General features: G+C 43.0%; 1 pseudogene; it reads right to left on the minus strand.

Moving 5' to 3' along the window:
• Window positions 1-215: 215 nt before the first annotated feature.
• Window positions 216-11860, minus strand: LOC114081607 (eukaryotic translation initiation factor 2A-like; annotated as a pseudogene).
• Window positions 11861-12103: the final 243 nt, after the last annotated feature.

Genomic DNA, 12103 nt, shown 5'->3' on the forward strand with positions numbered 1-12103 from the left:
ATCTCTTTTCTTTATGCTGACATGATATAGGATGCAGGTTGTAAAAGTTAATTTAATAGACATTATTACATGACTTCACACATATACAGACTAGGTAAATGGTTAAAATTATAGACCAACATTAAATGTGGTACATGGATATTCCATGAGCACCAATGTGTTTAGCAGATGTGTTTGTACTAAATTCTGGTAATCAATTTGCTTTCTGTAAATCTTTAAATCCCCAATTCCAAATCTTCCAGCTCCTGGAGAAGGGTTGTCTCTTTTTAAATTTTCTTTTATTTGTTTCTTTTATTGGTGTGTTATGATTCTTTTTCTTTTTTGTTGGTGCATTATAATTATACATTATAGTGAGATTCATTATGCCATATTCATACATCCACATAATTGGATCATCTCATTCCCCTGTGCCTTACCTTCTTTTTGAAATTTCTCCAATTAGACTTTTTTTCTAGTTTCCAGCTACTGCTTTTTTCTTCAGTTCTTCGATTGCTTTCACTTTCTTCTTTAAGTTCTTTCTTTTTGTGTGTCTACTTTAGGGTCACCAGAAGTTGACAGAGGAGTGATGTTTCATGTTATGCTCTGAGGGCAAGAGTAACTGTCAAATCTGACCTCTTGTCACTTCTTGCTTTTCGCTTGGTAGCTTTCTTAAATCATGCTTCCTTTGATTTTTAATGGCTGTTTGGGGTAATGGCTTTTATTTTCTGCTTCTGGTTTCATATTCTGAAATGGTTCTCTTCATGCAATTTGGAATCAGTAATTGGTTTATTTCCTAAAGCTGGGGGTCTATAAGCTGTTGCAACTTTTGGTTCCTAAAGGTCCTCACTGGGTACTTCACTTGGAACTGCTTGGTAAATTATTGGTTTTGCTGAAAATATTCCATCCAAAACTGGCTGCCAAGAGACCTGCCATGATTTTGCATTTGATGGTACATCACATTTAGAGCCAGAGTAATGCTTTATCTTGTACCAATCATTAACATGTACCTGGGACCAAATGCAGCTGTTAAAATACACTCCCCATCTGGGCACCAAACAAAACATATAGAATCAGAAAACACTAGTTTAGAAAAAAATATATAGTTTTTAATATTCCATGTTTCCATTTGTTCCCTCAGGTTTCCAAATCCAACTAGTACTAATACATGTCCACGAGGGCTGCAGTAGGCTTCATTGTAAGGATGGATTCCAAACTCAAACCCAGGGTCACATTTCAAGTTGAAAAGTGTTGCTTTGGCAGGCCTAAAACCATGAATAGCAAAAATCTCAGTAGAACTAGAATTCCAACCTACATCCTGTATGGGGTTAGTTTTAGTCATTGTACTACCTCACTTTCTTCCTTGGTTGCTGTGTAGCATTGGATTGGTTCTCCATGTAGGAAGCGCCTTCTCTTGTCAACATCTATACTACCTATTACCAACACAAAAGTAGCTTTTTTATTCCATAGCATGGTAAAATGATCAGCTTTGAGGAAACTTTTAAAAGAACTTTAAACTTTCAAAGGAACACAGCTTTAGAGCTGTGTGGAATCCAGCAGAGTTGGAGTGTTGGTGTAATCCAACAAACGAAGGTGTAGCTTTACTTCCTGGAACATAGGTGACTTATGTGGTTGGCATACAAGGGATGAAACAAAATTATTAATTTTTGCAAATGTAATTTATTTGCACCTGTGTTTAAATTGTTGCTTTTAAAGACATAAACTTCACTGTTTTTTTTCCTCAAATAAATTATTTCAAATGTATCCCAGTTTTCACACCATTAAGTTTAGTTTGGTAATTCCAGCTGCACCATCTTTAGAAAATAGTATAAGGCTGCTATACTTCCAGGACAGTGGTTTTGGGTGAGAATTAAAAGCAAACTGCCTTTGGAAGGTTGAAGGAGTACAGTAGTTCATTTTTAGTGACATTGAGACTATTTACTTTTCCTTTTTTGACCCAGAGAAACAAGATCCCATCCTTACTAAATGTATAGAGTTTACAGTTTTTCCTAGATTCCCCTGAAACACTGTGCTGTCTATAAAACAGGGTGGTCCATTGCCTACATACTGTCCTGATCTACACTGCCAACAGCAGAGTAGCAGGTGCCATATTGTCCTTGGGGGAAAAAGAGCTCCATACCATAATTCCACAGTCGCATTGGGTAATTATTGGTAATTACCAGTGTGGTAATTCTGTTAGGAGTGGCAGAGTAAGCAAACAATCATCAACTCTCATCAACTTGTGGGCTCAAGTGATCTTTGTGCCTCAGCTTTCTGAGTAGCTAGACTATAGATGCACACCACCACACCTGGCTACATCAAAAATCTTTGCTTATTTGCTTTTTGTCCTATACTTCCCATGGAACTGTTATATTCAAGGTCCTGACCTTGTCTAAGCTCTTACCATCTTAAGCATCATTTACAGGACTCCCCAATGAAGGAAATCACTTCTTGGTGCCTCACAGAGACAGAGGTGTTCTCACAGTTAGAGGTCAGTCCTGGATTTTGTGTTCCTCATCTCACATTGTGACTGAGATGAGACTCAGCTACTTGCTATGACAGTCTGTCCACAGTACATGCTCAATGCATACTTGTTCAGTGACCTGCAGGCTATATCCTGTATATGTGATTCTTTGGTCTGAGTGTTGGGAGGGCTTGGGCTTTGAGACCAAAGAGGTACATCTTCAGCTTACGGAGAGACTGAGAGAGACAGACTGAAAAGCATAGAGTGTCTGGCTTGTGCTAGGCACTTATCTATTCTGTTAAATGAATTAATACAGACATGTGACTCAGATAGGAACAGTTACTTTATGTATATTATCAGACAGTGAATGTCTCTTATATCTGAGTTGTATGTTTCTACCTTAGATGGCTTTCATGACCAAACTTTGTAGATGGATATAGGAAAATTTCCCAAGGAAATAAAAATGGCCAGACAGAACTGGGAGATTCTCAGAAAGGTCAAGTGTCCTTCCAAGTGTCACTAAAATGCTTATTCCCAAAGCTAGATTTCTTCCTCATCTGGTGGTCACAGGGCTGAGATCATTGACCCTGGAACCTGAGGACACACTATGCTTCTTGGTCCTTCTTCAGAAGCTAAGAGAGGTCTGTATTTGTTTTGTTTTGCTACTTGGATTTGAACAGGGTGTGCTTAACCATTGAGGCATATCCACAGAACTTCTTCTTCTTTTTTTTTTTTTTTTTGAGAGAGAGAGAATTTTTTAATATTCATTTTTTAGTTTTCGGCGGACACATCTTTGTTTGTATGTGGTGCTGAGGATCAAACCCGGGCCGCACGCACGCCAGGCAAGTGTGCTACGCTTGAGCCACATCCCCAGCCCCAGAACTTCTTATTTTTAATTTTGATACGGGTCTCTCTAAGTTGCTGAGGATCTTACTATCTTGCAATCCTCCTTCCTCAGCCTCCAAAGTCTCTGGAATTACAGGTGTGGTTCCTCTTTTTTTTTGAGGGGGGTTATTGGAATTGAACTCAGGGGCACTTGACCACTGAGCCACATTCCCAGCCCTATTTTGTATTTTATTTAGAGACAGGGTCTCACTGAATTGTTTATTGCCTCACTTTTTCCTGAGGCTGTCTTTGAACTCACGATCCTCCTGCCTTAGCCTCCCAAGCTACTGGAATTACAGGTGTATGCCACCACATCCAGCCAGGTATGGGTCCTCTTGATAGTGTACCTCAGTCTGTGGCATGGGGACCATGCATAACCTTGGTAGATGGTTTTAATGGATGTAGCAAACACTTATTCTAGGAAGAAAGAAAGTAGTTAGCTTTAAGATCATTCCTCTCTTTGCCTACTGGTTTGTGGTTTATGGAGATTTGTCCAGCCCATGCCTTCAGCTCTATGACTACTGCCTGCCTCAGTTTCTTCATCAGACTGTGACACTTACCACTGGAGATGTGTGATATACACAAACATTGAAGTCATTTGGGGGAAAATTATTTTGATTGATGGGATTAGGGGAAGGGATGGAACTAGTGATAATTCTCATCTTTCAAAAAACTTCCTAGATAAAAAGTCTAAAACTTAAAAATTTAGAAAGTTCTGGAACACAGGTGTTCCTCTTACTTCCTATTCCTTGGGCTTTTTGAGCTATCTCTTGTTTTTAGTCTCTACAAGAGATAAAGAAGATGCAGATGCTCAGCTCTGCTCTGTGCCAGTGGTGGGAAGTCTGGTTTTGGGGAGGAAGGCATCCTTCAACCTTCATCCTTCATCCTTCAAGGCTCGGTGATTTCTCTTCATGCTCCACGTGATCAGAAATCCACTGAAGGCTTTCCCTCTGCTGAAAAGATTTTTGTTTTTATTTTTGTTGTTTGGTTTTATTTGGGTGCTAGGACTTGCACCCTGGACCTTGCACATCCTAAGCAGATGCTGTATCACTGAGCCACACCTCCAGCCCCTTTGACAAGTCTTAAGTGTGACTCATGTGTGAATCAAGTACTGTGGCAGCTTTCACTCCCATTTTCCTCTTGTTAGCCCTCTTTCAGAAGGCTCTAGTTTCAAAGTGTCATTTTGGTAGGATTAAACGTGAACACGCAAGTGTATAATGCATCACTGTCCACTTTACCCACAAGGGGATCCACAGCTGTGGCCTTTGGGGCAGAGGTCAGCATACAATGGCATAAATGATCCACAGGAATTAACTAGGCTTTAATGACCTTCATGAGTTAATTAATCTCACAACTAACCACTTGTTAAAACTCCAGCATGCACTTGCTCCTTAGATTAAGATGGCTAAAGAGGAGCAGCCCTTCCCTGTTAACCCCAGCCCGAGAGTTCACTTTTTGAGAACTTCTACAAGCCACCTCTCTGGTGCAGAGCATTCATGCACATAAAACTTATCCAGTTCTGATTTGAAAAACAATCTTTTGCAGGATTTCAGAGTAGGCAGTGATAACACAAAAAATATAATTTCTGACATGAGTGGACCATCAAAATGTTTTTATTTCCTCTTACCCCCAATTCTCTGTCCCCTCATATTCTCCTTCTTTCTTTTCACACTAGGGAATAAAGCCAGGGGTGCTTTACGCTTGAGTGACACACCCAGTTTGCCCTACACCCCACATATTTGGAGACAGGGTCTCACTAAATTTGATCAGAGTGGTCTTGACCTTGCAATCCCTCCTACTGCAGCCTGTGACTCGATGGCATTGCAGGCGTGTGCCACCATACCCAGCCTCTGTCTTCTGATAACTTACAGCTTTTTACATCTACCTTCACGTAGTGGTGTGTCCTTGCTCTAGCTCTCACTGTACTCTGTTTCTCTTTCTGTTTGCTTCATCACTGACTGCACTCTCTTCTCTTTCATCCATCTTCCCTCCTTCTGCCAACCTCTCACAACTTCCTCTCTTCCTTCCTCATCTTTTCTGCTAGTTGTTTCTTTCCTTTCTCTCCATCTCTCTCTCTCTCTGTCTCTCTCTCTCTCTGCTGGCCTCCTCATACCTGACTATTTCTTTCACCTTTTACCTCCATCCCTGTGCCCACCTTCTCCTTACATACCCTCCTTCCCAGGATGTCCTCCCTTTCCTGGATCCACCATGAAGCCAGGTACAACACAGAGTTCCTTGGTGACTGTGGACACAGGTCTGCAGTGACATAGACTTCAGTTGTCCTTGGGTCATCTGTGGTATAATTTTCTCTTGTCTTTGAGTCTTTATGACTGATCTCAGGGTCCCTGGTGAAAATCCTCTGGCTTGTTCCTACTCAAAAATAATCTCATCTAATTTGTACTCTCAATGGCTTGTCTTATCTGTTCTTACTCTTTGTCATAACTTTCTACCCACCCAAATGACATATCTGCTCAGTTAATGTGATTGCATTTATGTGAGTTAAGAAACATCTGATACTTTGGATTTAATTCTCATAAAACGTATTTCACAAGGAATCTTCTTGCACTATGATATGGATTATCCAGAGCTAAGTCATATCCTTGGAGCCTCTGCTCACCCAGTCTTTGATTCTGTCCTTGCTGCGTCTGGTCTCTTTCCATAGAACAGTAACCCTGACTCTAACCTCACTATCGCCCAGTCAGTGTTTTAGCAATTAAGAAATTCTGACTGCATGTACGTGTCTCCTCTGGTCCAGTTGCCCCTGGTGTTCTGGTTAACAAGCAAGGTAGGAACTGTAATTCATATTAGAGATTACATTAAGGCCATGGTTTGGTACATAATTTAGAATAAGATGGTTCTTGGGTCAGATCTGGTACTAAAGTGGCAAGATGGAAATGGGTGAGATTCCAGGTGTTTTGGGGCAGGGTCAGGAGAGGAGTCAGAGGCAGTTATGGGTATGGGCTGGTTGGGGCTGAGGGCACCACTGAGTTGGGTATAAGTTGGGTATAAGAAAAGATGCATCCCCTGCAACACAACACACCCCCCCACTAGCAGGCTTCAGGCCTGGGAGAATTTAATCTCAGGAATGAGTGCAGCTTATGCTGGCATAAATTTTGAAGTTTTGGGTCCCTTTGCCCCAAACCCTTCCAACCGACTTGCTGTGGATTCTCAAGAGTCTTCTAATGGGACTCAGAGCTTTCGTTTTTCAAGGATAGTTGAAGTATACTACCCTGAAGTGTAAATAATCAAAAAAACCGACGTGAGGCAGAGAGTGAGCAGGACTCTGGCTCCTGTTTCCCTGGGATGGAGATTTGGGGCAGATAGTGGTATGGTGTGAGCTTAATCAATATAGATTATAAATTATAGGTTATAAAATAATAATAAGTAGGATAATAGGATTATGATAAGTGTCATAAAATAAACAATGTTAAGCTGTTTCTAAGATGTAAAAATTGTTTTTCTGTACTTCATGTGCCTACAAATGTGCTCGAACCCAGGATGTGGTTGTCTGTTTTTGCTCTGCTGATTGCTTTCTCAGCCCTTGTATCCTGCTGCTTGCCTGTACCTACATTTTCGAGGATGTGGTTTTTCCCCTTATAAATTCCACATAACTTGGACCCAGTGCTGTTCCTGGCAGAGACAATTTGTGTCCTGTAGGGGAGCAGTCACCAGCTGGCTTAAATAAAAAAAAAAAAAAAAAAAACCTCTCTAATTTGGACAATATTCAGACTGAGAGTGTTTTCTGAGCGATCAGCCCACAACAAGAGCAGGGTCTGGTCTGGCACCTTCTGAGCTTGCCTTGCCTCCTTGCTACCTGTGCTCAGGACCCACCCTGCCTGAGACCCCAGAGGTTCTTTCACTAGGGATCCTGAGGGATCCTGACTCCATCTCTCCAGCCCTGGGGAACATTTGTGTCATTCTTCCCCAAATTAGTCCCTCACCTTGCAGCAGCAGCAGCAGCGGGATGGAGCATTTTCTTCTCTTCATCTCAGGAAATCTGCACAGGCTGGAAGCCAGGGCACCTTGTCCTCCCTCCTTCTCTCAACTGGATTTTTCATCTTTCCCTCCTCAGCCCACAGTGGCTGTGGGATTTCTAGGTGTGGCTGCTGATGGCATCCAGGGCTCCTGGGTTTTCCTTTCTGCAGGGAGGAGCAACCTACTCTATGACTCTGCATCTCCCAAGGGAGGAAGGGTCCAATCCAGGAGAGAGGCAGGGCTAGGAGGAGAGAGATGCCTCAGGGCAGGTAGGACCTTTGCCTGAGTCTAGAATTGAGCAGCAATGGGATCAAGCTTGTCACTGTGAGTGATATTACTTGCTAACACCTCTAGATCAAAACTGTTCTCCACAGGCTGGATGTGTCAGTGGTCAGAGAGGGCCTTGGTTCCTCTTGGTCAGAGAGGGTTGGTAAGGTCAGGGTGACCAAGGGGGCAGCCAGGCTGCTTGGGGGACCAGTGCCTGGCAAGGAGGGGAGTTAGATGTCCCAGGGTATAAGCACCTTGATTCTTAACAGAAAAGGAGGAATGTCTATGAGGGGGCCCTAAACACCCAACCTCACCTTTAGAACTGGTTCTGAGGATTGAGCCTAGGGGCACTCTACCATTGAGCTACATCCCCAGACTTTAATTTTTTTTTTTTTTTTTTTTTACTCTTTAGTTGTAGTTGGACAGAATACTTTTATTTATTTATTTATTTACTTACTTACTTTTATGTGTTGCTCAGAATCGAACCCAGGGCCTTGCAACGTGCTAGGCAATTGCTCTACAGCAGAGCCACAACCCCAGTCCCCAAACCTTTTTAATTTTTATTTTTTGACAGAATCTTGCTAATTGCTGAGACTAAGAACTTGGGAACCTCCTGCATTAGCCTCTCATGTAGTTGGGGTTACAGGCATGCTACAGCAAGCTCCACTTTACCCTTTTCAACTCTGGTAATTGGAGTGTTCTTGCTTGGATCTTGTCCCATTACAACTTACAAGGCTGTGTTGGCTTCCTGGTATGATAGGATGGACTGTAGCCTCCTTGGTGTGGTGTCACAAGCCTTGTAGTTAACCCTAGCCTCTCTGTGGTGCTATGTAGTCCCACAAGTTTTCTGACCATTCACTGACCATGCCAGGCCCAGGCTTACACAAACTGTTGGCTTTGGCCTCTTTGTAAATGCTACTAAGTCTTCATAATCCACATGTTAATATCTATGTGAGCCAGCCCTGACTCCCTGGGCCAAGTTATACATTTCTTCCTGGGACAATTTAGTTGATTGGACTTCATCATTGACCCACAGCTTATCTGTCTACAAATAGGTCTCTTTCACCCAGCCATGGCCAGCAGGTTCATCCTTGTCTCCCCAACTCCTGGGGACCTTCTTATATGCTCTGTAAATATGGTGCATGAACAAATGAAGAAATGAGCAAGGAAGAAGATCATTATTTTAGGTAAAGGATTGGGGTCTGTTAAAGATGAAGAGGAGATAACTGATAGACTAGTTACTGCCTTCAAGGATATTTTTTTGAAAAACCTTTTGTGGGCTGGGGCGGTGCCTCAGTGATAGAGCGCTTGCCTAGCATGTGTGATGCGCTGTATTCCATCCTCAGGACCATATAAAAATAACTAAATAAATTAAAGGTATTGTGTCCATCTACATCTAAAAATATTTTGCGGGGGCAGGGGAGAGGTACCAGAGATTGAAGTCAGAGGTACTCAACCATTGAGCCACATCCGCAGCCCTTTGTTGTATTTTATTAGAGACAGGGTCTCATTGACCTCACTAAGTTGCTGAGGCTGGCTTTGAACTTGCAATCCTCTTGCCTTATCCTCTGGAGCTGCTGAGATTACAGGCATGCACCATTGCACCTGGCTACAACTAAAAATATTTTTAAAAAAATAAAAAGCAGTATGGAGATTCCTTGGAAAACTGGGAACCACCATTTGATTCAGCTATCCTTCTCCTCGGTCTATACCCAAAGGACTTAAAAACAGCGTACTACAGGGACAAAACCACATCAATGTTTATAGCAGCACAATTCACAATAGTTAAACTGTAGAACCAACCTAGATGCCTTTCAGTAGAAGAATGGATAAAAAAAAATGTGGCATATATACACAATGGAATATGACTCAGCAATAAAAGAGAATAAAATCATGGCATTTGCAGATAAATGGATGGCATTGGAGAAGATAATGCTAGGTGAATTTAGCCAATACCCCCCAAAAACAAATGCCAAATGTTTTCTCTGATATAAGGAATGTGATTCATAGTGGGGAAGGAAGGGGGAGCATGGGAAGAATAGATGAACTCTAGATAGGGCAGAGGGGTGGAGGGGAAGGGACGGGGCAGGGGGTTAGAAATATTGGTGGAATGTGATGAATATCATTATCCAAAGTACATGTATGAAGACGTGAATTGGTATGAATGTACTTTATATACAACCAGAGATGTGAAAAAATGTGCTCTATATGTGTGATATGAATTGTAATGCGTTCCGCTGTCATATAAAAATAAATAATATATATGTATATATATATATAAAATAAAATAAAAATTTAAAAAAGTCTATTGTATAGCCAGGGTTGGAGGAGCATGTCTGTAATCCCAGTTACTTGGGAGGCTAAGGCAGGAATATCTCAAGTTTGAGGCCAGCCTGGGCAACTCAGTGAGACCCTATCTCAAAATAAAAATTTAAAAGGGCTGGGGGTTTAGCTCAGTGGCAGAGCACCCCTGGGTTCAATCCCTGGTAATATAAAAAAAACAAAAACAATAACAACCTGTTACATGATTTTAATTTTAACATAAAATAAATAGTGAAACGCAAAGACCTTAAGCATTCACTTAAATGAATTTTGACCGATTTCTTTCTGTGTAACTATCTAGCCAACTATAAAACACTTCTATCATCCAGGAAGTCCACCCTTCCTAGAAATTCTCATCCTCTTAGGAGACCAGGTCTGATCTTATAGGCATAGGTTAGTTTTGCCTATTCTTAAATTTCCTACCAATGGAATTTCACCCCAGTGATACTCTCACTATGCATCTGTTAAAAACTGTCCTATTAACTCTGTGGTAAAATGTACCTGGAGAATCAGCTTTATTCTGGTAAAAACCCAGCCTGAGAACCTCCCAGATGGAAGACACTGGCAGGATTAAATTGATAAAACAAGCAAATGGTTGATTTGCAGCAAGAAGGGGGCAGAGGCATGTGTATGACCAGCCAATTGTCCAAGAAGACAACATGGCTGAGCCTTTAGCAAAAGCATAGTGCTGGCACATGACAGGATAAGCACTGTTTCTCTGCCTGAGGCCTGGTTGGCAGGGGCTTCTGAGAACCTGGAGCCTGTCAGGGCCAGTCGGGCCTGCCCTTGCTGAAATTGGGAGTGGTTCTCCTGACCCAGGACATCTGCTCAGGGAGGAAAGGGTCCACACAGTCCCCTGAAAGCCTCTGCAGAGTGCTGAGAAGAAATATGGTCCTGCTGTAGTAGCCCCATGACAATTCCTTCTCTGCCTTGCAGAGTGCAGGGTCACTTTCCCCCTCTGCACATTCTAAGAGCACACAGAGACTATCCCACTGTGAGACACAAATTCCACATTCATAAAGCCCAGCACCTGCCTTCCCCTGTCCTTCCTGGTTTTGCTCCTCCATCAGCCCACAGGCCTCTGGGAAATGGGAAGGAGTGGGGAAGAAAAGACGACCTATATGAGGTCTCTGGAGTTCACTCAAGGCATCTGAGAACTGGGAGTACACAGGGAAACGGGGTCTCTCATGTGAGGGAACCTGTCTGTCGTGATGTATAAACACCCACAGAGTCTGGCTCCCACAAATATCAGATGAATTTATTTAATAATCTGTTCACAGCTCTAGCCTCCCTTTTGCAGTCTGGGAAAACCAGAGAAAGGAGGCTGTTGGGGCCTGAAACAGAGCCAGGAGGAGAGCTTGGGCCTTGGTCTTCCTGGTCAGCTGCCTCCCTCCCCCTCAGGATGGTGATGCTTCTGTCATTAAGGACATTCAGGGACACTGTGTCTCTGTAAGCTCCATGGTTTCAGGGGGATACTGGTCTCTGCAACCAGCTCCAGTCGCACTTGGCATGTTTTGGGCCCCGTGATAGCCTTGAGGGCGTGTACCAAGGTGGGGGCCATGGGGGTGGTAGAGGTCTGTGCTGAAGAGATTTCTTATGCATGGTGAGCTTTTCTGGAAAACAAAAGGAAGTGCTTCAAAGTCATGAGACTTCTCTTCTGTCTCTCCAATCCCACCATCCCCCACACCCTGCCCAGCCCCCTCCAAGTGCCTTTTTTGGCCCCTTCTTCCCCTCTTCAGTGTTCTCTCAGTATCTCCTGGCTTTTCTTATCTTCCATCTTCTAGTTCTAAGCTGAGGTTTATATACAACTCTCTCCAGATTTCTTATTCCCCATCAGCCCTACAGTGACTCTGCTCTCTCTGCCCCACTTTCCTCCTCTCTGTCCTGCACTTCCTCCTCAGGAAAAGGGGTTCTCACACTTCAGACACTCACAAGAGAGATGGCGACTCCAATGGAGAGAATCACAGCCATTGCAACGGAAGCCAGTGCAATTAGGGCAACTTCCCAGGGACTCAAGTTTCTGATCATGCTTCCCACGGTCCCTGGAGAGGCAGTGCTCACAGTGGTGACATTGGAGGTTGTCACCACTGTGTTAGTCCCACTGGAGCTGGATGATGATGAGGAGGATGTATTCATCCCAGGGAGAGTTGACCCAGAGGAGATGGTTGTGTTTGATCCAGAGGAGGTGGTTGTAGGTGACACAGAGGAGGTGGC

This window comes from Marmota flaviventris, chromosome 6, assembly GCF_047511675.1.
Source record: "Marmota flaviventris isolate mMarFla1 chromosome 6, mMarFla1.hap1, whole genome shotgun sequence".
NCBI classification, from domain to species: Eukaryota; Metazoa; Chordata; class Mammalia; order Rodentia; family Sciuridae; genus Marmota; species Marmota flaviventris.